The following is a 25,121-nucleotide window of genomic DNA, read 5'->3' on the forward strand; positions in this document are numbered from 1 at the left end:
AAAGTAAAGTGTATTTAAATTATATATGCACCCACAGTTTTAGTTGTCCTATACTTGTCATGGAAATATTCAACACCAATGCAATTGGAAATATTAAATTATTTTTAAAATACACTTTATCTGCAAGAAAAGCAAATATTGTATCTTCTTGTGAAGAATAACTTCAGCCACTCTAATTGTTTTAATTGAGAAACAAATTAAATACATATCAACATGATTAGCAAATGTGTTTTTAGGAATATTGTATTCATGAAAACAGAGTTCATTATCACTTTGTAGAGCTTATCTTATTTCTCAATATTTAGGTAAATTTGCGTTTTATGGGAAGATTCAGAGAATTTTAAAAATAGCTGATAGCAAGGAAACATCACCATAGCACTTTGCAGAATACGTAACAAAATATTTTCATCCTCTCTAAAAGCCCTTTAAAATATGTATCATAATCACTACTGTAGAGCTAGGTGTTGGGGCTTTCCATGTTCAAATTCTATTTGTCCTTTAGGTTGAAAATTATTTTATGATTTCCTGAAGATGATGACATTCTGCTATCTTCTAATGTAATTATATGTACCTATTTATTTATTTATTTGTTTGTTTGTTTGTTTTGGTACCTGGGACTGAGGCTGGGTCTTTGGGCTTGCGGGGCAGGCCGCAGAACCACTAAGCTAAATCCCTGGCCCTGTACCTATTCTTTTAATTCATTATCATGATACATTTATATCTTACATATTTAAATACTTTTGGGTTTTTTTTTTCTTTTTCTTTTATATTTTCCTTTTGGTTTTTTGAGACAGAATAGTTTAGGCTGGTCTTGAACTCAGTTATAGGCCTGGCTGGCCTCAAATTCACTGCAATCCTCCTGCCTCAGTGCTGGGATTACAAGTGTGTGCCATCACACTATGTTGCTCTTGGTTTTCAAACATCTTGTAGACAGATTTACAGAGTGCAATGATATAAATGAGAATAATGAGTTACTTATGTCCATGTAAGTTTGAATATGATTTTACTCTATATGGTAGTGAGTAGTTTTTGAAGTTCCTAACCATTGATACTGTATTTTATATAAGGGCTCTAAGTGTATCCAAATTCTGCTAATATTTTGCCAAATTCTGCTAATTGAGTTCTGGGAAGCCCCTGAGGAATATTAATCTGATCCATGAAGGGGATTTTCAAAAAAATTAGGCCCCTAAATTGGAGATCGTGTCCCCACTCTGGACTGCAAATATACAATATAATTTGAAAGAAAAATTATATATGTCACAGAGCAAAAATTAAATCTATAGCCTGCTTACTTTTGTGATCTCAGGCAAGTATTGTAGTGTATTCAGACCTCATTTTATCATCTCTAATAAGAAAGCTTTGGTGGAGCCCAGTTTTTAGGCCTTCCCACTCTTAAGAATCCAGAATGTATGTCCTAGGTACATGGCAGTGTGTGTGTGTGTGTGTGTGTGTGTGTGTGTGTGTGTGTTGTATGAATTCTGCTGCATTTTTCTTTCTCCTTTAGGGGATTTAAATAGTTTCTTCAGAAGTTAACTGCAAAAGTGAGGAAGGGGACATATGATCGAAGCCAAGATTAAAGCAGTATTAAAGGAGTAACAAGGCATAGTGTGTTTTAGGATTAATAGTACAATAATGTTTGGGAGTAGCCTACTATCTTCAACAAAAATATTATGATCACAACTCTGTCCTTACAGAAGCAAATCTGTCTTTTAAAATATTAATTTTCATTTCTTTCTGGTTTCAAAGAAGTTGTATTCATTACTCTGTTTAAAATGTGTACTTTCCATATCCATCTTACATATAAAATATATATATTTATAAAATGTACATATTTTAAAATGTATAATGTGAAATATATGTAATGTATAGTAAAATGTATACTGTATTGTATAATTCAAAAAAAGGAAATATGTAAGATATATACATATATATATCTTAACCTCTGATTAAAAGCAACTAGTAGACTTCCCTAGATCATAAATTTTACATACTTCTGAGCCTAATGAGATGATTTATTGTGCCATAAAGCATAGTGAATTTTACAGATACTGCTCTGTGATCATACTGCAGAATAGAATTAAATATAGGAAACAAAAGTGCACTTCCATGATTATTTTTGATATCATTCATATCACACATTTATGCTCTGTTTTTCTCCTATATAGCCATTCTTTTTCTTTGGTGTTAGGCTGTTTTTGGAATTTTTTATTCATTTTAATAATCTTATTCCAGTTAAGAAATGCAAGGTAGGAATTCAAAGCAGAAAGCTACTTCCTTTTATACAAACTGCTTTACAACAAAATATTAGGAACAAAGATAGCCCTGACTCTTTTTAGTATGTGAATTTTTTAGCTACCTCACCACAATTGCTCATGGATATTTGCTATTGCTATAGTATGCTGTGTCCTAAAACTTATTAGAGAGTCTTAAAAATCAGTCATGTTTAAGTAAAGTTAATAAAATACAAAGGAAACCACAGTCAGGAAATGGAAGCAAATGTATTAACTATGAATTAGGGCTTGATCTTTGCAGTGAGCCAGCCAGCATTTACAAATGTTGTGATTCACTTGCTCTGTGACCTTGGGAAAGTTATTTAGGATTTCTGAGTTTCAGTTTAGTAAATGATATTAATTTGAATTTCAAAAATTTATAGCAAGTATTATTTAAAAACAGTATCTGATAGAGCACGTAAGATTATTAAATGGTAGTTTATTTTTGTTGGTAGCACCATAATCTTATCATTACAATTATAGTATTTTCTTTTACTGATGATGCAGTTAGGATATACAAAGGACAATGAAATATTGCTATCTAAACTTAATTTTGTACGTTCTTAGGGTTTGGACTCAGTAGTTCTGATTTCTAAGAATCTCTGGGTGATGCCCATACTACTGTTCCAGAGAGAGATCACACTTGGTACAGTAAAATGTTAGACTGTCAGGATTTTATCAGCGGTGCAAGTATGTCAATATTCCAAGTAGCACAGAATTACAGATTTTAAATATGAATCCCTATGTCTTCACAGTTTATCATTTATTAATCAGTGGTTTTCCTAGGGAGTCATTTGCTGTAGGAGATAGAAAGAAAGATGCCTTTGATATAAATCCTTAAGAATTTATCCCACTTGTAAGAAGTGGAAAGATTTATGTAAGTAATCATAATTCAAGAGTCAAAATAATATGTATAGTAAAACATCTAGGTAAAGTGCTAGTGGACTTCAGAGTTGGGGGAAATTATTCCCAAATAATGCTTATGTGTAATATTAGGCTGTCTTTTTCAACCAGCCTTTGTCCCACTGGTGAAAGTGAAATTTGAGCCTATCCTATGTTTTACATCTGGTTGCCACATTCTGCTACTTTTGAAAGGTCTCAGACTTCTCCTGTAGTAACAGCAAGCACTTAAATAGTACATAGTACATACTTGGAACTATTTTTTTTGCTTATTTACATATATTAATTAATTTACTTCTCAATATGAACTATGAAATAATTTACATTATTTTCCTTATTTTTTTTTTTTTGGTACCAGGGATCGATATTTTCCTTATTTTTAACGACGAAGGAGCTGAAAACCAGAGACATTAAATAATCTCGTTCCTAAAATATTGGCCCTTGCTAGGCTTATTTACCTTTGAAAATCAATGACTCCTTTATCCTGTTCTTTTCGAAGTCACCACCTCCTTTGCCCTCTTTTTGTTTCTGCCATTACACATTTCCTCAGTTCTATATCTTTAAGTAATTTCTATTTTGCAAGATGATTTCATCTTTTGTGTATAAAAGTGCCTCAAATGCATTTGTCATATACAGTAAATGGATAAATAAATAAATGCATGCTAAATTTTAGTAAAGAATACAGTGGGAAAAATATTATCTGTTCATCTGCCAAATATATTTGCTTTAAGTACTAATACCCTACCGCTTTCAAGACCAGGTCTACAGGGATGAACATTGTCACTTCCGGTGAGGAAGACTGCAAACCGCAATGTGTCCTCAGGAACAACTCACTTTCCTAGCACTGAGGCCCGCTACTCCTTCTCCACACCCTGAACACCTACAGCATATTTTATTTTCTGAGATGTACATCCATGCTCACTTCATTTAACAAGTATTGGGGATTTAAGGAGTAGATTCTTTAGAGATTCTTTCCCGAATTATTTGCTGTATTTATTTTTGTATTTTAAGCCTGTCGACGGCATATAGATTTATGAATTATGAATAAAAATTTTCAAATCTGTTCAGCTGAGATAGGTTTACCATATTTTTGAATCTTCCTAAGAATTTTTCACCCACCGTTTACTAGTTTATATTTCCTTCCCAAACTCCACTTCGTAAACACCCATACAAACTGTATCTAAATATTAAAGCCATTTTAGAAGATGAATTCAGTCATAAAAATAGTCAGGTGTGACCCACTATAGCTATCTCAGGGCCTGGCTCTCAGTCCTCTTTAAGATGTGAAAATTAAGATACTGTGAGAGTTCCTTGGATAGTATTCTAAGAATTTTGCCTCTTCTACTTTTTAACTTCTCTTTTCTTATATAAAACAAATACAAACTCAAATCCAATCATATTTGGATGCATCTGTCAGTATACGATGGTTATCAATAAAAAGATATAATAAATTTTGTCATGGTGGACTTAACGCAAGCAGGCTTCAGAGAAATGACTGTGAATAGGAAGATGGTATATGGTAAGCACAGTTCACTGGATCATCATTCAGTACAGAATATTCTTACCAGAAAATCAATTTTCCTTATGTAAAATTCAAAATCACTGTGTAGAAAAACCAAACAAAAGTAAAAAATTTAGACTCTGTGCAAAATTAATACTATGTATGGTGTTGAAAGGATTGCAGCCTTGCCTCTTGAGGAAGCTAAGAGGTCAGAAAACTCAAAAATGCCTGTGTGCTGTCATTTGCCCAGTTACTAATTTTTCTCATTATTTTCATGAGGAAATGTACCATTTGGCCAGAGAGACTCTCTTGAGAGGTGCTTTTAATGTTTTCAGGCAGGCTGCTCCTTTGTGTTCATATTGTGGCCTAAGGAGTTCGGATAGACTTTTCATTTATTTGACAACAATTCATATAGTTATTATTATAAGTAATACTATGTAGAAAATGTATTATTTTCCATAACTACACTGTAAATTCCACTCCAGGATAACATCAAGTTTGAACACCATTGAACGTACCACATTTTGCTTAGGGGTTAGAAAAATTGTAATGGGCATATAGTTTTTCAAAGTATAAAAGAATATATAAATGAAATGTAACAAAATGCCTTTCTTCCCAGTCTGGTCCTGGGGTTTAGGTTAAATTCATACCAAAAAATTCTCTCTTCTTTCATATCTAAGTCTTTAGTCGAGCCAATGAAATTTGTGTATATAGAAGTTTAAGAAAAAAATAAATAGTTTATTGCAGGCAGTTAAAAAATTAACATGAAAATTATGTTTATTTATTCAACGTATAGTATGAACGTTCTATTATTTTTACATTGATGAATGATGGGAAAATGTTTTAAGTGAACACAACTACAAATCAATTAAAGATAAACACTGTAAACAAAGAAAAGTATGAACATTCAAAGGAGGAAAATACTTCTATTGACCAGAGAAATCAGAGGACTAGTAGGTTTGTGGACATTGAGTATTAAGGATGAATATATTATGCCAAAATCAGTAAATATTTTATATAGGAAGAAAATATAATTATAATTTTTATTTTTGTGTATTCCATAAGAGTACTAATGTTAACACAGTATAAGGCAGCTATTGTGTAATAGTATTATATAATTGTTTATAAGCAAAATTTATTCTGAATTAGGGGATTAACAGTTGAAGTTATTTTAAGTGCTTTAGAATTTTTCACCTCCTATGAATAAATTTCCTGACTTTTAAACTCTGAATTGCCTTGTAAAAATGATGAAATAAAGCCTACCTTTAAGAATTTCCACTGTAAAGTATAAAATAATCTACATATATTTTCCCACAATTAATATAGTTATATTTCTTTATTTCTTCCACGTCTACAAATAAAATATAGAATTCATATGATAGTCTTTTATACCGAGGAGGAAATTATTTTTCCCAAGAAAGAAATAGATCATGACATATTGGTAAAGAAAGTCAAATAAAACACTGCCTTTATTAACTGTCTATTATTTCTATAGGTTTAAGTAAATTTGATTTTAATGTTATTTAATATCATGCCAGAAATTTCAATAGGCAATTTTTTATGTGAGCTTAGTTAAAATAAATTACCATTGATTGATTTTTTACTTAATATTAATTGCCATTGCATATTCATAATAAGAAATAAAATTGAGTTCATGGTTTACTCGCCCTTCTTCCTTTTGAAAAGACTATGCTATTGTATGATTTATGGAAGAACTTATGTCTGGCCTCTTGTTGAGTAGAAAATTCAACTCACATGAGGCTGGGCACTGATTCTGACCATTTTAACGCTATTTTTTCTTCCCTTGATTTGGACTGTTGGATTTTCTTTTATAAGGTAATCATTATAGTTAACATGCAGTTGAAAAATTCTGATTCTATTGGGTCTGCTATTTGTAAGTTACAAATCTCACTATGATTCAAAGTACTTTTTAGCCTGTCGATGTGTATTTAACATCAAATAGTTCTATTATATTTATTGGCTTACCTCCATATTGCCATCTAAGATACCTCAAAACATTATCCACAGTGTATAGATGATGAGAGTTACAAATCTCAGTCATTTAGGCTCAGAAAATTAGGATCTCTTTGTCCTTAAGCAAGTGACTCCATCTCTAATTCTTAAAATACAAAAGAGAGATGCCAATACTGCTTCACAGGATTGTGGTAAAAATTAACTGGGAAAAAACCCACCCAGATTATTAAACAAAGATCCTGGCACTCAGTAACACCAGTAGTCTTCCCTTAGGAATCTGCATAGTCAGGAGTAGGAGATTGATAGTTTACATTAGATTCCTAAAGAGTCAAAATAACAACCATTGAAAAATATATATATATATCACTCCTTGAACTTTTCAGCCCTGAATCTAGCCAAGTTCGAATCTCTGAATGGCAAATACTGTTGATACTCATGTGTCATACCTCTCATTTCACTTTTTTGCGCTTGAAAACTACTAGAGATATGTAGAAAGAAGACTGAAGATGTGCATTATTTAAACAGGATTACCCGATCCTGTGTGTGATTGAGGAGTGTTGGATGCTAGAAGGGTACAGCTGATCACCTTTTCCAGCCCGTTTCTCCAGTGTCCACAGCAAGGGGACTTTCAGCTGCGTTCCATGGACTTGGGGATCCTGGCTTGTGGGCACCCCGGGCAGGGGAGGGGCCGGGAGCCTCCTCGTTAGCACCACGGACAGCTCGTGAGCCTGGAGGGGGAGGTGGGAGGAGAGCTCGCAGCGCCAGCGCGGGGAGGAGAGAGCGCAAGAGCGGACGGGCGGGGGAGGAAAAGGAGAGGTAAGGAAGGAGGACAGCGGCTCCCAGGCTAGAGGAAGGAATCTGGAAGCAGTCGGAGCAGCAGGTCTGGGGAACTGTTCCTTTGCAGTGCCTCAGAGTTTGCAGACTCGCAGCTCGCCAGTCGCTCTGGGCGAGGGCTGCTGGCGGAGACCGGACGCCAGGTGAGTTCAGTAGAGAGGTATACCCAGGGGTCTCGAACTAGGGGCGTGGACTGGTGAGATCGCTCCCCTTTCCATGCGCTGTTTGTATAATTATTTCCCAAAGTCGAAGATGGTCTCGGTCTTGGCGGGGGCTGCATTAACTGGAGGAGGACGGATGGGCAGTGGGCGGTTGTGATCCTCACAGCCCAGGTGGGGGATTTTGGATAGACTTCAGCTGCAGTGACTGGATTTTAGAAAATGTCCCCAAAGGCAGGAAACGTATATGTGTTTGTGTATCAGCTTTTGCAGAGAGAAATTTGCTTTTCCAGCTGTTCATTCTGTCCCTCCTTTTCCTGGCCTCATCCCCAATTTTCCAAGGCAGGTCAAAGGATTGGAAAGCTGTGGAAGTAGGGAGTCTGGGCTCGCAATGGAAAGGGAAAATTTGCCCTTTAAGTCAAGAGAGGGACTGTACTTCTTTCGCCGTTGGAGCAATTGAGGTTCTTTTTGCTCTGTACCCTCCGTGAGCTTATTAATGGGAACTTCAGGCGCTCTAGACAGGCTTCGAAACATGACAGCAATTTAGTTTAAAAGCCTTATTGATTTACTTCATCTCTTCTTCATCATTTTCTTCCAAAATTGATACCTTTTTAGATTTCTTTAATGACACAGTTTTTAAGTGGATGACTGATAGGGACTATATTTCTCATTTTGCAAATTTTATGTCTACAAGAAAAGTGATGAGCTCACATGAAGAGGAAGACAACTTTATTTTCTTGGAAGGATTTTAGGGAAAGAGATTGAAGGAGAAATATCAGGAATAAAAATATGTACATTTCTCACAGAAATCTATTAATTTAATTCTTTTTTACACTTGTTTCAATTTTATTTAATGAGTGTACATGTATGTGGTAGGGTGTGTTTGTGTGTGAAAGAGACAAAATAGATGTGTTATGAGTACTTGGTTTAGAAGTTGCTTTCTTCCTGGGGCACTGACTCATGGTTAGCATGGTAATAAGAATTTTATAAATTTTTTCTTTAGGTGCTTGGGTCTCTATTTTTGAATTTAGTATTTACTGGGTGGACTTTGTTGAATAATTATTAGTAGAATTGGTGGGCATAGAATTATTCAGATGGCTACCATATATTTTAATAGTAGTGAAGCATACAAGTTATTAGTTTATTGAGTATCAGAATCCAAATTTGGAGTGAAATTTATATTCCTTTAAGTATTTTACTAAATTCTCTGTTGGAGTCAGAATCATTTTATGTATAAGAGATATATGGGTATTTCAAATTGATATTTATGCATCTAAAGTTTTTGTAATAAAAATGAATATTTTACTCTGCCATTCTTCCCTTAATCTCAGTTTGGATTTAAGTACTACTTGAGCATCTACAGTGATCCAGGGTTTTACACATATCTTCTTTTCATAGTTTCTTACAGAAGTTTTGAGAGAACAGAATTATCAGATCAATGTTGCAATGAAGAGACTGTGACATAGAAGAATTATTTTTCCTAAGTTTCTATAATTGTTGTGTTACAGACCAGGAATTTATCCCTTTGCTATTTAACTTCAAGTTCAATTATTTCTCCAAACAAGCACACAGCTATATACAGTGATATGTGTTTATTTCAGATGAAAAAATAGCATAAATATTCCTTGTTATTTTTCTGTCATTCCTCTTAATTATGAAAGATACTTTAATTTTACAGTTATTTCTCATACTCATATGTTAACCATCTTTATACAACTCCTAAACTCCCACAAGCTAATGTGTGTCTTTCTTAATAAAAGTAGATTGAAAGGCTATTTACTAAGAATAGTTATGGAAATGGTTTGTCTTATAATTAAGAATCTCAGATTTAGTTGTATTTTAAACTACTGAGTATGAACTTGAAATACATGTACCATTTGTTTGGGAACATATCTAAAGCAGGATTTATAAGAACTGAATATTTTTATGTTTTAATATATGACTACATTAGTAAAAATTTTATTTGAAAGTACTTTGGTGTCTGATTTACACTTATTTAAAGTAAACTTATTTCAAATTTTAGAGGAGAAAAAATCCCTACACTATAGAGTCACATTTTTTATTCTTTTACATTAAGTGAAAATAATCTTCAAGAATCCATTCCAATTTCAAAGAGAGTTGGTGAGTTTTGAGGGAGAAAATATGTGTATGGACATTCATGCTCAACAGAGATTAGGGGTAGGTATGAAAAATTGAACAAAACAACGAATATAACAGGGGAGACTTCTTAGTGTCTCCTGAATTTTATAGTTGTACTTTAATATTATATACATACATACATTTCATAACTGCAATTGGAGACTAGGTATGTGATATGCAGCTTTGTATCTGATTGCAGAATTCCCTGTACACTCACTGCTGAGCGATCCTCAAATGAGTCAGGATAATTATTTCTGTGACTCCTGGCCATCTGACCTGTTTGAGGTCCTTGTATTAAAAAGAGGACTTAAAATAATTTTATGGAATCTTAAAATCTTCTTGTCTCTCAGATCCTGGAAAAATACATCAAATAGAGTGTGTGCAATGTTCACCATTATTTCAACATTTCTGAGAGAAGAAATTCTCTTGAGAGTGCTGAACAAAGCCTTATTTCTTCTCTTTATAATGCTTTTTGTTGAGCTAGGAAGAAAGGAGAGGGAAGATAAGAACAAGAGATACATTTTATTTCAGGAAAGAACAGGGCCTGTTACACATCTATATCTAGAAATATTTACAAATATGAGCAAGGGGGATTTGCACGTACATTTAAAATAAAATATCTAGTTAATTTAATTTGATTTTTGTGCTATATAGAGTTGAAAACAAGGCAAGCAATTGGAGTTCACTTGTTCTAGGGGAGTATAGGAGAGGATATAGAATATGCACCAGAGTTTTTAGCAATAATCAGCCAGGGAACTAGACAGTTCTTATAAATTCCTAGCAGAGGTTAAACGCTCCTCCAGGGACCTGGTACATTAATGTGCTAGAGTTTCTGGACAACATTGTATACAGGCCCTGATGGTTGCACTGGCCAGGACAGTTCTATTTTGTTGCTTTGAGAAGAATCATTGCTTGCCATCTGACATTGGTTGACCCATTTGTAAAAATAGTGAAGGCTGAGAAACCATGGGCATTGTTGGTGAAAGGAAGTTCTTTCTTGGGCCAGGGATTTAGCTCAGTGGTTTCCCATCTGCTGCGCAAGCGCAAGGACCTGAGTTCGATTCCCAGTACCAAAAAAAAAAAAAAGCAAGTTCTTTCTTTCACATATGTGATGCCCATTGCATCAGCTTTTCTTTGATTAAAAATTTGTAGAAGGCATGAAATTTGATTTTGGGCCATTCTTTTCCTAAAAGTGCCATATTCACTCACTATCTCATATTGATATTGATAGGTCACATAGGTTAAAGACTGGGATTCTAGGGAGATGACATTCATAATGTAATTACTTATCCCCCTGTAGTCACATTGATGACATTATGGAATACTAGCAGATTTAATACAGCAAAATATGGAAATATGTGAATGCTAAATATAGTTAGCAATCAAAATTTTTACTGCAATTGTTGCAGTGCAAGGAACTTTGAGTAAAACACATTTTAGTTACTACTTGAGAGTAAGTAAGGACAGATGAAGAAATTGTGAGGAAGCTGTCCTATTGATGTCAACATTTTTTTTTCAGTTCTAGGGAGGGAATGCAAAGCTTCACACATGCTAGACAAAATTTCCTCCACTGAGCTACACTGCAGACCAAGTATTAGATATTTTTTGCTCCCCCAGTACTGAGGACTGAACCCAGGATGTTGCCTATGATAGATTCTCTACCACTAAACTATATCCTTAGCCCCTATGTTTTTGATCCTGAAAATGGATTACATGACATTGAATTGAAAATGCTGAAGACACTGAACAAAAGTTCTGCCGTATGTATTTCGTGGATTCTAATTTATTGAATGTAAAAGTATTATTTAAATATTAATATTTAAAATTCATAGATTTATAAATTATGTTTTTATACACATATTTATCAATACTTCTTTTCCTAAGTGAAAATTTCCTTTCTTTTTTCATTGCAAACAAAGCTAGCAGATTAGTATGATGAATTATGCCTTACTTGAGCTCCAAAAGTTGCAGTCAAACAGGATACAGGAACTTTATTTTTCTTGGAGAGCTGTGATATGAATGAGCAATGACATTGCAAAAGAGAAGTCAAGAAGTTTAGTAATTCTTAAAGTTAATAAAAATATGACTAACAGTACACTTCACTTATTGGGTATGTATCAGTTAATGTTTACTAAAAAAACAGATTTAATGCAAAATATACAAATATACAAGAATTTACAAGATTAACTTACAATGGTGACCCACAGAGTCAGGTGTGGAAGAGTGCAAAAAGATGTCTGTGTGCTGGAGATCTGAGGGATCCAGCTGGAGGCCCGGAGTTCACTGTTGTGTCCTGTTTGAGTCTGTATTAGAGGATCAAAGGGTCTTCAACGGAAGTCAAGAGATTACATCCAAGGTGAAGGTTAAGACTGGAGCTCCTCCAAAGAAACAAAAGTGAACCTTCCATCTTCATTTCCCTTTTATGCCATTCAGGCAACAAGCCCCTCTAGAGTGGCTTCTCTTCTTTCTCCAGTAAATCCACCCCAACCTATGCTGATCCAATTTAGTTGGGAGTTTCTGACTTAATGTGACACAATCAGTAAACTATCACAGGGGATCTGGTACTCAAGATTTAGCAAGAATCACCATGGAAAAGTGACCATGGAAATAATGTGTATGCATCTTGGGTTACAGATCTGAGATTGAAATAGTCTCTTGGTAGTGGTATGAGCTTTGAACATAAGGTTTTGAATCACTTCTCAACTGTTTCTTCTATGAAATGGGTAGAACAGTCACGTAATTCATAGATATTTTTTCATATTTTGCTTGTTAGACTATTTCCAGACCCATTTACAGTTAGATTGCTGTTTTTATTATTGATATTCACCCTAGCTGTGTCCTTTATTAGTGGTATGAAATTGTTCAAGACCCCTTTATATAGTCTTATTTCTTTATAAACAGGAAATAAAGTGCCTGTTATGAAGAATGACTACAGTACACTAAAGAGATTAGATAAAATTATATAAGGGGCTCAGAAGATGGCATTCAATAAATATTTTACTTGCCCTCTCATATATTACTGAGATATTCTACATATTATTTTCTTCCTCAAATTCAATTGAAATCTCACACAAAATATTTCCATTCCTTCTCTTCTGAAGTTGTGTAAACAAACTATGGAGAACAGAGGGAGTATTTTTATAGTTATTTTGCTTAAACAGGTAGGGAGAAGCATGATTGGTCACAGAATATGTTTTGGTAAGAAAAGGGAAACAGTTATGCTCCAAAGCACTCCTTTCTACCCTTAACAGTTGTGTCGTGTCATTCCTCCAGCACTGAGAGTTTTCTGTGTAAATAGTTTTCTATTTGTGGTAACTTAATTTGTGCCTCAATTTCATATGCATGACATAAATATAGTGGATAGTCCAAAATGATTTATATTTAAAAAGAGGAAAAATTAGCACTTTAAACATAATGTATTGATAATCTTTAACCTTGGTTGTTGGGTGAAAAAATCATCGTACAGTTACTGATCATGGTATTTTTATCAATCATGTTTGAGTCTTCTAGATAGTGTCTAGCTTAATAGGATTTAATTTCAGATATAAATTTTCTGCTCAGTAAGGAAGATTCTTATAGAGGATATACTCTATTAGATACATAGTTGCTAAAGGCCAGGTGCATAGGATTATGTAAAGAGTGACAAAGAAAATTTTTATCTGTAAATAAGTTGTGTTAATTACTTTTCTCTCATTGCTGAGACAAAATACCTGGCACCAAAAGTTAAAGGGGAAGGGTTTTATTTAGCATACAGTTCCTACAAGTTTCAGTCCATAATCAGCTGGCTCCAAGGCAGGGATGGCAAACAGGCATTGCAGAGGAGAAACAACATGGCGCGCACAAGGTAACAAAGAGTTATCAGCATCTTTCTACCTCTTTTCTTCAGACTACCAAGATTAGGGCATTGCCAAACTAATTACTCACATGCAGTGGTTTAGTAATCACACACCCTTAACCCCAGCATCACAGTTCCAGATTCAACTACCTCTGAAAAAGAAAGTCCCAACTCATCCATCTGCATGAGCCTTTGGGGGGACATCTAAACACAAACCGTAACACAAATCATAGTATTGTATTCATATGATTGCTTGATAATGAGAGTAGTAATGTGTCTCAAGGGAAAAACAATACATAATACACTTACAAAGATAAGTCCTAGTTTTGAGATTAATATTTTATGGGGAGGGTAAGTTTGTCACTCTTGCGTTTAATATTCTTTGCTTATTACAGTGGTGTATTAGATTTTCATTACTACAGTAACAAGCTACCATACATTAATTATCTTAAAAAGATAAATTCTCTTACAGTTTTTAAAGTCAAAAATCTAAAATCACTTTCACAAAGCAAGTTTGGTTTCACTGGGTTACATTTGAGATCTGAGTTTGGTTTCTTCTGGAATTACTGAAGAGAGAATTTTTTCTTTATTCTCCTTCTACTCGTATATGCATTTTTGGCCCCTTCCTCCATTTTCCAGCTTCATTGACCTGATTTCTGCTTGCACTTGCAATGGCTCATCCTTTAATTGTGAGTCCTGCTCTCTTCCCCCTTTTAGGAACTCACCTGATTACAGTAGGTTCACCTGGGTAACCCAAGAGAGTTGTTCCACTTCCAGATTCTTAATTTAATCCCATATGGAACACCATCTTGCTTTTGTTAGGCAGTTATTCACAGGACCTGAGGAAGAGGAGAAGAATATTTTGAAGGGGGGCTCTTTGTAGTGTAACTCAAATGGTAAGAATATTTTTGTGTGCCCTGAAACATTGAAAGTAATAACTTGTTTTCCCATGGAAGGACAAATAGCTTTGGGAATGGCAACATTTTTAGATCAACTAGAAGGTATTAACAGAAGTTTCCTAAGTGATAATAGGTGCTGAACAGTTAACTACCCTCAAATTTATCAAATATACTTTTAGTAAAATGTAAGCAAAAGTATTTCTACCTCTAGAATCAAAAAGATTAAATTCATTATTAATGCAAACACCTAGGTTTCTTAGATTTAAAATAGCTTAGAATAATACCTTTAATAGTTCCTATAAAGTTTAGCTCTTATTTCATAGTCTATTATACATAGAACCCATAGAAAGGGTGATTCTTCTTTTAAACTGCAAAATACAATATTCAAGAGGAAATTAGTATGCATTTAGCAAACATCCACTGTGAATATTTTACCTCATGAGTTATATATGTAGTCTTAAATCTAACAATGATCAGGTTAGCTTTGGAAATATTTCTGTATCCCCAAAGAAGACTGTTGCATAAAATGGGTTTACTTTTCCTCCTATGCCATTGTTCCCAAAGAGAACTTGAAAGACCCTGCTCAATTTAATTTAATGCAAATGAATTCTTGCTGCCTCACAAATTTGTCCTTCATTTTTCATAAAATTATGTTGTAAATGGATGTGACATGCTTTACTGGTTGTTGTTCAGGGAGCATTGTCCTTCCTAAAAGCTCCCTCATTTGTCACAGAGAAGCCATTAAGAGTAAAGTAAATTATCATAGTATTACAATTGACCTTAAAACAATAAATTTTATAATCAGTGCAATAGATGAATAGGATTTGTAGTTGTAGAAATGCCATAAGAAATTCTTGTGAGATACAAAGCCATGATAATCATGAAAAAAATATGTGCTTTTCTTTTACCTTATGACAGTAGTGTGGCATGTAGTTTCACCTTATTGCTATCTCTTTACTTTCTGGAAATTCTAGTACTCTGTTTCTAAGTGTTTTTCATTTCTTGTAGTATTTTAATGTCAAATAGTACCATTTTTCTGAATATCAAACTAAAAATAAATGGAAATTGGTATAATCTCAAATAAGGATGATTATGTGCCCTCAGCTTTGAGAAGAGGAACCTCTTAGCATATAAATGCAAAAACATTGAGTGAAAGAAGGTGAGATAGGACTAAGGAACTCTGATAACTTTTAAGTAATTCTTAAAGAGAAAGTAATACACTTGCCTATGTTTAGCTAACAAGTCCAGAGATCTAATAAATGTGCAGTAAATTCTTTTTCTACTGCTGCAGAATCACCCCATCTTCCAGCCATGCTATTCCTCAGAACAAGCACTTCAAGTGAGTTTGTAGCAACCATAGGAAAGATGGCGTGATGGGCTGCCTGTACATATGGCCTCCTTTAGCAGGCCAACTGTTACTTCTGCCCACCCACATCACTGAGGACATATGGCGTTACTTTGGCTGAGGAAGCCAGTGTGTATGGACGTGGGTATAAGATGTCTGGTTATCTTCCTGTTGTTGCTCATGCAACCAACTGTCTCTTAGTGGAAACTTATTATCTGTAATGGTAATTTTGAGGATGGTAAGTGGTGTTATTGTTATTTATTGAGTTTTTCAGGGATTTGATCACACGACTGTGAATTCTTGTGAAGAGAATGATAGCTTTTCCAAGAAGAGTCAGGTCTTTTTCAATCAAAATCTCATTTAAAAACACAGATTCCGTAGACTACAGTAGTAGAGAGATCAGAAATGCTATTGAGATCATTTATTGTGAAATCATTAATCAAAGAAATTTAATACTTTTGTTACTTGTCACTATTAAATCATAAAAATACATGATTAGGTAGGTTGAAATAATAAGCCATGTAATTCCCACATAATTTATAAAAAAGTTTATTGTATTTTTAAACAACTTTCTAAAAATGATATTTTGTCAGTATTATGAATTCCAAATTTGCAACAAGAGGGTTTTCAGTACTTGTAGTAAGTGTGCACTTTCCTGTGGTGGTTTTAGAACTTCCTCATAGAGGAGCTTCTGGCCTGGTCTGATTGGAAGGAAAAGGGAGGGGCCACAGCTGGAGAGGTGCTTACACCGGGTGTGGTTTAGCCCACATGAATCAGTGATCCAGAAGAAGTGATCTACAAGCACTGCAAGGCACCCTTTGTTCCCACTGTTTGAACATGTGGACGTTAATAGTTCTTATGATTTGATTTCTTCTTTAGACAAACAATAATTTCGCACCCTGTGTTAGGCAAGTCTGAAAATTGTTTGTTGACAATATGTATGCTGCATTTTAAATAAAAATCAAAAGTTCATAAGGAACAATGATAGCATTGTTTCTGATTGTAGAGACAGTAAATTTTGAAAATGCTTTTGAATATCCTTGGTTGTACAAAGTCTCATTTCATTCTAAGTACTGTGACACGTCGATTAATCAAGATTAAGGCAGTATCTGAACTATATGGCAATATAAATATCAAAGGTTGGTGGTAATGGTGATTGATGTGCAGAACACAACATCATTCTTGTTTTTCACTGGTCTTGGGAACTTCAGTTTCATCTTTTTTTCACATTGCTGAACTATTGTCTGACTTTATCTGATCCAGGTTTTTTTTTTTTTTTGATCCAGGTTTTTTTTATTACTATCTTTACTGATATCAAATGATCAGTGTATTACAACAATGTGGCAGTTCATATGGTGCCCCCCAAAATTAAAGCAAGCAGGTTTACCACCCAGAAATACACCTATATTGCTCTTATTAACAGAAAGATGTTGAAGATAAAAGGGAAGGTAATACTTAAAAACACTTGTGAAATTATAATTGGTTTTAATTTAAATCCTCCTAAAATTTTTACTGAGGAGTAAAATAAAAATGAAATTATTATGCAGAGATTCCTATTTATTCCCTATATGTATGTTTTATAAATAAAAACAGATGGCATATTATTTGGCATATATATTCATGCTCTTTCCCATACATGTATGCATCATCAAATGAAGCTATATGATACATACAAATATAGTATTTTACATACAAATAATTTCATTTTAATGATCCTTAATTTTCTCATGCTATAAGCAACAAAGAATATGAGGAGTAATTATTATTTGCTAATTTGATCTTGTATATCTTGCTTCTTCTATCTTAAATTTATAGTTTTCTATTATTTCTACTACTGTAATTTTGAGTGGACTCTTCAAATATTTTACAAACATTTTAAAATTGTATTGAATTTGAGTGCACATTTTGAGGTACATGCTGTTTACATTCCTTGTGTAGAGCTTGTACATATAGATGTATATAACAGGTACATGTATATAACACATCTTAATTCTTTTTTTCTTCTTTCCCTCTTCTTATTCTCCCCTCCCTACAACCCTTGATCCCTTTCCCAACTGACAAAGATCTATCCTCCTATTTTTCTATTACCTGCCTTTTATTTTGCTCTTTATGTATAACTTGGGTTTCTCACATAAGAGAAACCATGTGATGTTTAAGCTCATGTCTCTATTTCAGTTAATATTATGGTCTCAAGATACATCCATTTTTCTACAAATGACTGGAGAATACATTTATGGCAGAGTAGTACCCCATTGTGGTTAAATGCCACACATTGTTGATATTTTCAAAGCGGCTTAACTCTGTAAATGATGCATGTGTGTGAACTTAAGCACATATGAAACTGTGAATGTTTTGTCCTTAACCAAGAAAAGCCAATCAAAATTATCAAAAATATAGTAGCATCACAGAAAAAGATAGTCAGGCATGTAGCAATTGAATTAATCATTAAGCAGATGTTAATGAGTACCTAGTACCTGGCACAGTGTTAATTATTTGAAACACAGTTATACAAAAAATGTGGTTCTTACTCTCAGACATAAATATATAGGCCAAACTGATCCATCTAGAGTACAGTATAGAACCTGAAATCAAAGTTTCTGTACAATTCCTACTTCATGGAGACATGTTATATTACTTGCACACTTAAACCATAAGGAAGTAGTTCTTCCCTCATTCCCTTCACCCTTTTTATGGATAGTGGTGGGGAAGTAGAAGTGGCTGTCATGCTTTAATTTACAGGAATACAGAATTTAAAAATTTGTATTAGATTAATATCAAATTTAGAATCATATGATAAAGTTGATCTTTTAAATTAGGGGATGGATTAAAATTGAATCATGAAATGCTGTTTATATATCTGGCTATATGTGTTTCACAGGTGCAAATTATATGTTATTTATAACTCTTAATTCTAGGGTAGATATCTAGAAAACTCAAATTATAAAAAGTAAATCGGCAAATTTACCCTGAAACCTTAGGGTGAAATTAATTTTTCTACACATAACACCATTAAAAACAAGAGCAATGAAGGAAAAAATGTATGGACTGGACTTTTTTAAAAGGGAAAAGTTTTATATTTTTTAAATAAAAAAATGTAAACTGGGCATGGTGGTGCATGCATGTAATCCCCAGCACTCGGAGAGGCTGAGACAAGAGGATGAAAAATTTGAATCATGCTTGGACAATTTACCAGGAACCTAACTCAAAATTTTAAAAATAAATAATATGGATATGTAGCTCAGTGGTAGAGCACTTCCAGGTTCAATCCCTTATTGTCTCAAACAATGTAAAAAAGGAAAAAAATTTGGATTTCATTTGACATACAAAGAGTTCCAACAAATCAATTAAAAGAGATTAACACTTCAATAAAAAGGATAAAGTACATTGACAAGAAACATAAGAAACTCATAGACACTTAGAAATAAAAGTATCAGAATTCCTGCTGTGAAAATGTAATCAACATTAAACATTGGTATGGGGATAATATTTTTTTAAATTATTAATTTTTTCATTTTACAAATAACCGTCTTCTCTGATAACAGTGATTTTCTCTGACAGATTATTGTTACATCTGAAAAATTTAATAATGATATGTGTGCATTATATTTTAATAAATAGATATCCAAGTTGAGGACATAGACTGTTATCTGTCCTCTGTGTTCTAACATAGGAGGTAATAGGAATATAATGACAACTGCATATTCTTGTATGGATAATCTATTTCTGCATTTTAAAAGTATATTCAAACCTTTGAATACTTCCATTGTTGTTGAAAGCATTCTTTCTAGTATAAACACACATCACTTTTTCTAAATTTTATACATGGTAGGGACCTAGATACCTTATCAGAAATCATATTTCATGCACAATTTTAACATTTAGTAATTTTTACTCTGGACTTAACTGTTGTGAAAGTTTTTTTTTTGAAAGAAACCTTTTTGATGTACCTTTTTTATTGGAAAGAGCTTTTGTTTCCTTAAGTGTTTTGTTGCCTCAGTGCAATGAGTATCTGGCAGAGGAGTTGAGTGGAACAGATGCTTATTGTGATATACGAGATGAACTTAATTCCCTCAGCACACATAGGCATGAAATACATCTGGCTTCTGAACATAAAAGTTTTCAAAAGTGTTTTTGTTTATTACACAAAATTTTAGGGGCAGACACTGTGCTATTCCCTTAAAATGGGGCTTTGCTTAATTATGAAGTTCAAATTGGACTAGATAGTTGAACATTATAGATTCCACAGTGCCTCAGCAAGTAATGTTACCACTGAATATCAAGATTTTAAATCCTGCAGATGGATAGCTTATATGGGGGAAAAGTACTGTGTGCATAAAACAAAAGAATGTTATAAAGCAGAACATAAGTGTGGGGGCAAGTAGCATAACACATGAAATCCACTGTAAAGAGGAAATTAAGGGAAGTCTAAAGAAAAGAAGCTGAGTTAAATTTTAAGAAACAGAACTTATGGAGACAGTGATGAGAAGAAAGACCTTTGCTCAGCGTGTTGTAAGTAGCAGCCAGACTGTCAGAGAGGAGTTCAGCATGCGTGCACATTGGCATGGTCATGGTATACAGAAATTACCAAACTATTGCTCCTTTCAGATTGTTCAGGTACCCTTTGATTATTCATTTTTTATTTTTAACAAAACTCATGTGATGAGTTAATAGCAACAAATGAGATTTTTATAAAATATAAAAAAATTTATCTTAACTGTCTAGTATCTAAACCTTTAAAAACAGTCTCCAAAGATGTCCACATCCCAAACTTCAGAACCTGTAAATGTGTTATTTATAGGCATGGGGTGGTTAAGGATGCAGGTGGAACTAGGTGTGGCTATTACCTTAAAAACGGAAGATTACCCAGAGCTACCCATGTGGGCCCAGGGTAATACAAAGAACCTTGTTAGAGAGTCCAAAATATCATAGTTAACAGGAGATTGGACGTAATTGAATGAGAGATTGAAGAGATGTAACTTGTAGCTAAAGGCAGGTGCCAATAGGCTATGTAACAACCATGGGTTCTAAGGGCTGGTAAAGGCAAAGAAAGGAATTCTCTGATGTCTCCCCCTCCTAAAAATAGGCTTGATAATTTATTTTAGCCCAATAAGTCCTCCTTTGAACTTCTGACCTCCAGAACCATTAGAAAATGCATACGTTGTTTTAAGCCACTGAGCTCATACTAATTTGTTACTGTAGCAGTAAAAAAAAAAGAAAAGAAAAAAAAGCTTTCTTCCTCTACAATGTATTGAATTAAGTTTGCTGTGATAGGAAACAATTGAGAATTTATTTTTTAAAAAGATGGATATGGGAAGTAGGGGATAGGCCTTTCTCAAAGGAGAAGGAGATCAAAAGATAGAGGGAGATGGAGGGAAGCGAAGGATAAGGGCTGAAAGAAAAAATGAATTTCAGTGTGCTATGTATATGTACCAACTCCACAAAAGGAATGCAAACATTATGCACTGCAAACATGTACAAAAAAGAAAGTTGGAAAGGGCTCAAGTGATGGGAGCAGGGGGGAGTGAAGGAATGGAAAAGGGATGAAAAAAGGAATTAAGATATGTACATGTACCGACTCCCCACAAAGAATATAAACATTTAGTACTACACACATATGCTAATAAACTAAAATAAAATGTAAATTTGTTAAAAAGTCCTTCACATTAGAATAATGAAAACCATAGAGTAATTGTTTTATTTTATGAAAGATGATTATACAAACAATATGCACATTAAAAAGAGTATCTTTTGGTGGCTAATATAGTCATAGAAGTGAATTTTTGATCACATAGGACTTTGATACATCAAAGATGGGTTGGATGGCCTGTAGTTTTTCAGGAACTACATAGTCATTAATAACTTGTATTTAACTATAATCTGGGATCACACTGACCAATACATTGAGGGTTGGGGATACGAGAATAGTTTGAGTTATTTGAGATATGGGGCAACAGGCTAACTGATTGACTGATGGTTCTGCGAATAGAAGCCAGGGTCACATGCACATTAGCTTGGATCATGGAGCTACACCCCTACCTCAGGATACTAACTTACAGTATAACCCAATTTTTCCTGCCTACTAGGGTTTTACGTTTACAATCCATTTATATGTAGGACATTTTGTTATAAAATACAGACACAATCTAGTGCTAAAATCAGTTGAAATGTGCTACAGTAGTTATAAATAAGCTTGAGGAGAGGAGTAGAGTAGAAAAATAGGCAATAGGTAAGTTTCCCTGAGACAAAGATTAAAACCAAATAAGATTATAAAATGTTGAATTCACTTAAGATCTCTAAATTCATTCTAGGTCGAAAACCTAAATTAGTCACTTTTTCATTGAACTAAAATTTTTTTGATGAAATTTTTAAATGTAATGTCTATTTCACCTTGATTTCCCTTCCCCATCTGTGAACTATGCATAAATTAACAGAAAATAAATATGGTAATCATTACAGGAGGATGATATTCATCAAGAGAATAGAGGCTTTACTAGCCAAGGAATGAAATTCTAAAAATGTCTCTAAAATATGGAAATGATCTGGTTGAACTTAATAGTACAACTTTATAACAAATATTAACTTCTACATCTATAATTACTTTTTCTTTATTTTCTGATGTCATCACATTCAAAAATTAAATTTATTTTAGTAAATTTTTTCCAAAAGCTTTTTTTAAAAAAAAGTTTCCTAGTTTCTCAAACTTTCATCATAAAAGTGATCTGGAAAAAATAGTTCAATAGAATTCATGTCCTCTAACATAACTTTGTCAAAATTTCTAGGTTTGACCTGTTTATAGATCTTTAGGGGCTTATAAGGACCACATGTTTCATAGGTCTTGATATCTGATTAATCTGATTAAATTTTAGCAGCCAGTGAAATACAACAAAAATAACAATAATAAAAAAGATCATGATGTGAAATATTTCCATTAAAAATTTTAAATTAATTTTTAATTTATCGATTTGAGTCATTATATTTGGCCTTCATGGTAAAAAGATAGCAAAATGAATACCAGATGAAGTTGAGAAATATAGTATACAAACTTTTAATCAAAAAATTCCTAGACCTTATTAGGAAAATGATTACATGAAGAATCCTAGGGCTTTGATCAGAAATGTATTTATTATTCTCAAACACATTTATTGAAAAATTAGCCTGATTTATCTTTTGGGTATGTTCTCTCAGATAGGATTCTATCTTTTGAGTGCAAATAAAACTCTATGGGATTGAAAAGAGCTGGACAACAAGCAATGAGGTGATATTCACTCTCTGAAATTTCTATCAAGGTCTTTTTTAACTTTTGATATAAAGACCTATGTAATTTTACAACCATAATATTTTTAGGGGGGTACCAGGGATCAAACTCAGGACCTTTCACTTGGGAGACAGGCGTGGCACCACTGAGCTAAATCCCCAGCCCCTAGGACCTATGTACTTTCATGGTAAAAGATAGGGCTTGTTTGTAGCTTATATGTTAAAATTATGAATTATACGTAAATTCATTTAGTTTAACTATGTCCTGCTGAATTGGAAGAGAGTCCATTTTGTTTATCTGCATTTCAGGATTTTTTTTGTTTTTTGAAACAGGATCTCTCTATGTAGTTTAGGCTGGCCTTGAACTCTCTAGCCCAGGCTAGCCTCCAACTCACAGACCTTCCTGCCTGAGCCACCCAAGTGCTGAGATTATAAGTGGGTGAGTACCACCACACTTGGCTCATCTGCACTTCTTGGGATTGGAAAGTTTCATGGGACAGTGAAGTCTAGAGTAAGTCTTTGACATAAGTCTGCTATTTAGCAGAAGATACTAAAGATCAATATAAATATTATGTCTGGGAAAAATTCATCCCCTTTCAATTAACTACTGAAGAGTATTAATCATTATGAGGTTAAATAATTACTACAGAATTATTTACCTAATTTCTGAGCCAATCAGTGTGTTTCTTTAAGATGATTGCTCATTAAACTATTTCTTTCAAATAACATAATGGGTAATGATGGGACAGGAAATACACAGCACAAAAATGTCCTTTGAAAATTCTGTTTCCTTTTCCAAATCCACATGAAAAATTTGCTTGCAGAAATTTGCCAAATCCGTGATGGCATCATATATCAGAGAGACTGATTACTTAGACCTCTAAACTTGGAACACATTTAAATACAAAGAAACATTCTATCTTGATTTAATGTTTTCTCACTTTTGTGGCTATAATAACTTAACCCGAAGTAAAGTTTATGTATTTTTGTCTTCTATAGTTAGAAGATAGTTTGATGACTGAAGATTTATGGCAAATATCAATACATGTGTGTGTATGTGAGCCTTTTAAAAGTCCCCCCAAAATCTTAAAAAATATGTTTTATTTTTAAGTTAGTGTTACACAGAGAAATAATGCAATTCAAAGATGCACATTATTTTTATAAAAATGGAAATAGACACCAATCCATTGTGCAGATACTTTGCCGCCTTTTTCCTCCTAGGTAAATCTTGCATTTTAACAAACACCTGCTTTATCTCCACATCAATTCAGTGGGAGTTCGCCTGCTCTTATCCAGGTGCTCAATCCTGGCCAGGCCGTCAGGAGTCAGGCTTCACAGGTAGATTCTTTCCGCTTGTTCTAAAAGGGCCTTGGGATGCTTTTTGGTGCCTTCCCAGTGGCATAATGACGACTCAGCTGAGTCAGCTACAGAGCTGGGTTCTTTATCTCGCTATTTATACTTAGGCTCATTTACTTCCTAAAAAGACATGTGTACATTTTTCAAAATCTCTATGGTTGAAGACTATGGGATGAATTATTTTGCTTTCGATATACTTTCAAAAATGAGACCTGCAGGTGAGTATGTGTACTCACATGTGCACGTGAGACTATATGTGTGTGTTTAGTGGCTTTATACTGTTTATCAAATGAGAGGGAGTACATTTTATAGATGAGAAAAAATTTAGAGCAAGGAATTACTTCTGTTGGGGAATTTTGAAGGGGTTTGCTGTTTACAGTATCTTTGGGCTTTATGTATACCATTGTGTTTATTTTGTTTTGTTTCCTTTCTTTTTTAAAACTATTTTTCATTTTAATTTTGGGCTTTTTTTCTTTTTTTGTTAATTTCTGTTTGTTAGTTTTTTGTTCTTTTCTTTACAAATTCTTGTGTCAAGGGCTGACTTTCAATAGGCTGCAGTGAGGGTACTGCTGTGCTACACAGGGAACCCCTACCCAGAAGCAGGTCCTCTAGGAATGGTTTAGTATCAGTTTCCCTGTGACCCTGTCTTACATGAG

The 25,121-nt window shown here is 33.8% G+C and overlaps 1 protein-coding gene across 2 annotated transcripts in view; it reads left to right on the forward strand.

Moving 5' to 3' along the window:
• Positions 1-7,435: 7,435 nt before the first annotated feature.
• Positions 7,436-25,121, forward strand: part of Robo2 (roundabout guidance receptor 2) — a 1,655,220-nt gene continuing 1,637,534 nt past the window's right edge. For both annotated transcript variants that reach the window (XM_087208379.1, XM_087208384.1), the window contains exon 1: positions 7,436-7,622. The gene's annotated coding sequence lies outside the window, so the exon portion shown is untranslated. The remainder of the gene's footprint in view (positions 7,623-25,121) is intronic.

Source organism: Heterocephalus glaber, unplaced genomic scaffold, assembly GCF_053883595.1.
Source record: "Heterocephalus glaber isolate CG9 unplaced genomic scaffold, H.glaber_assembly_v1.0 deba00000122, whole genome shotgun sequence".
Taxonomy (NCBI): domain Eukaryota; kingdom Metazoa; phylum Chordata; class Mammalia; order Rodentia; family Bathyergidae; genus Heterocephalus; species Heterocephalus glaber.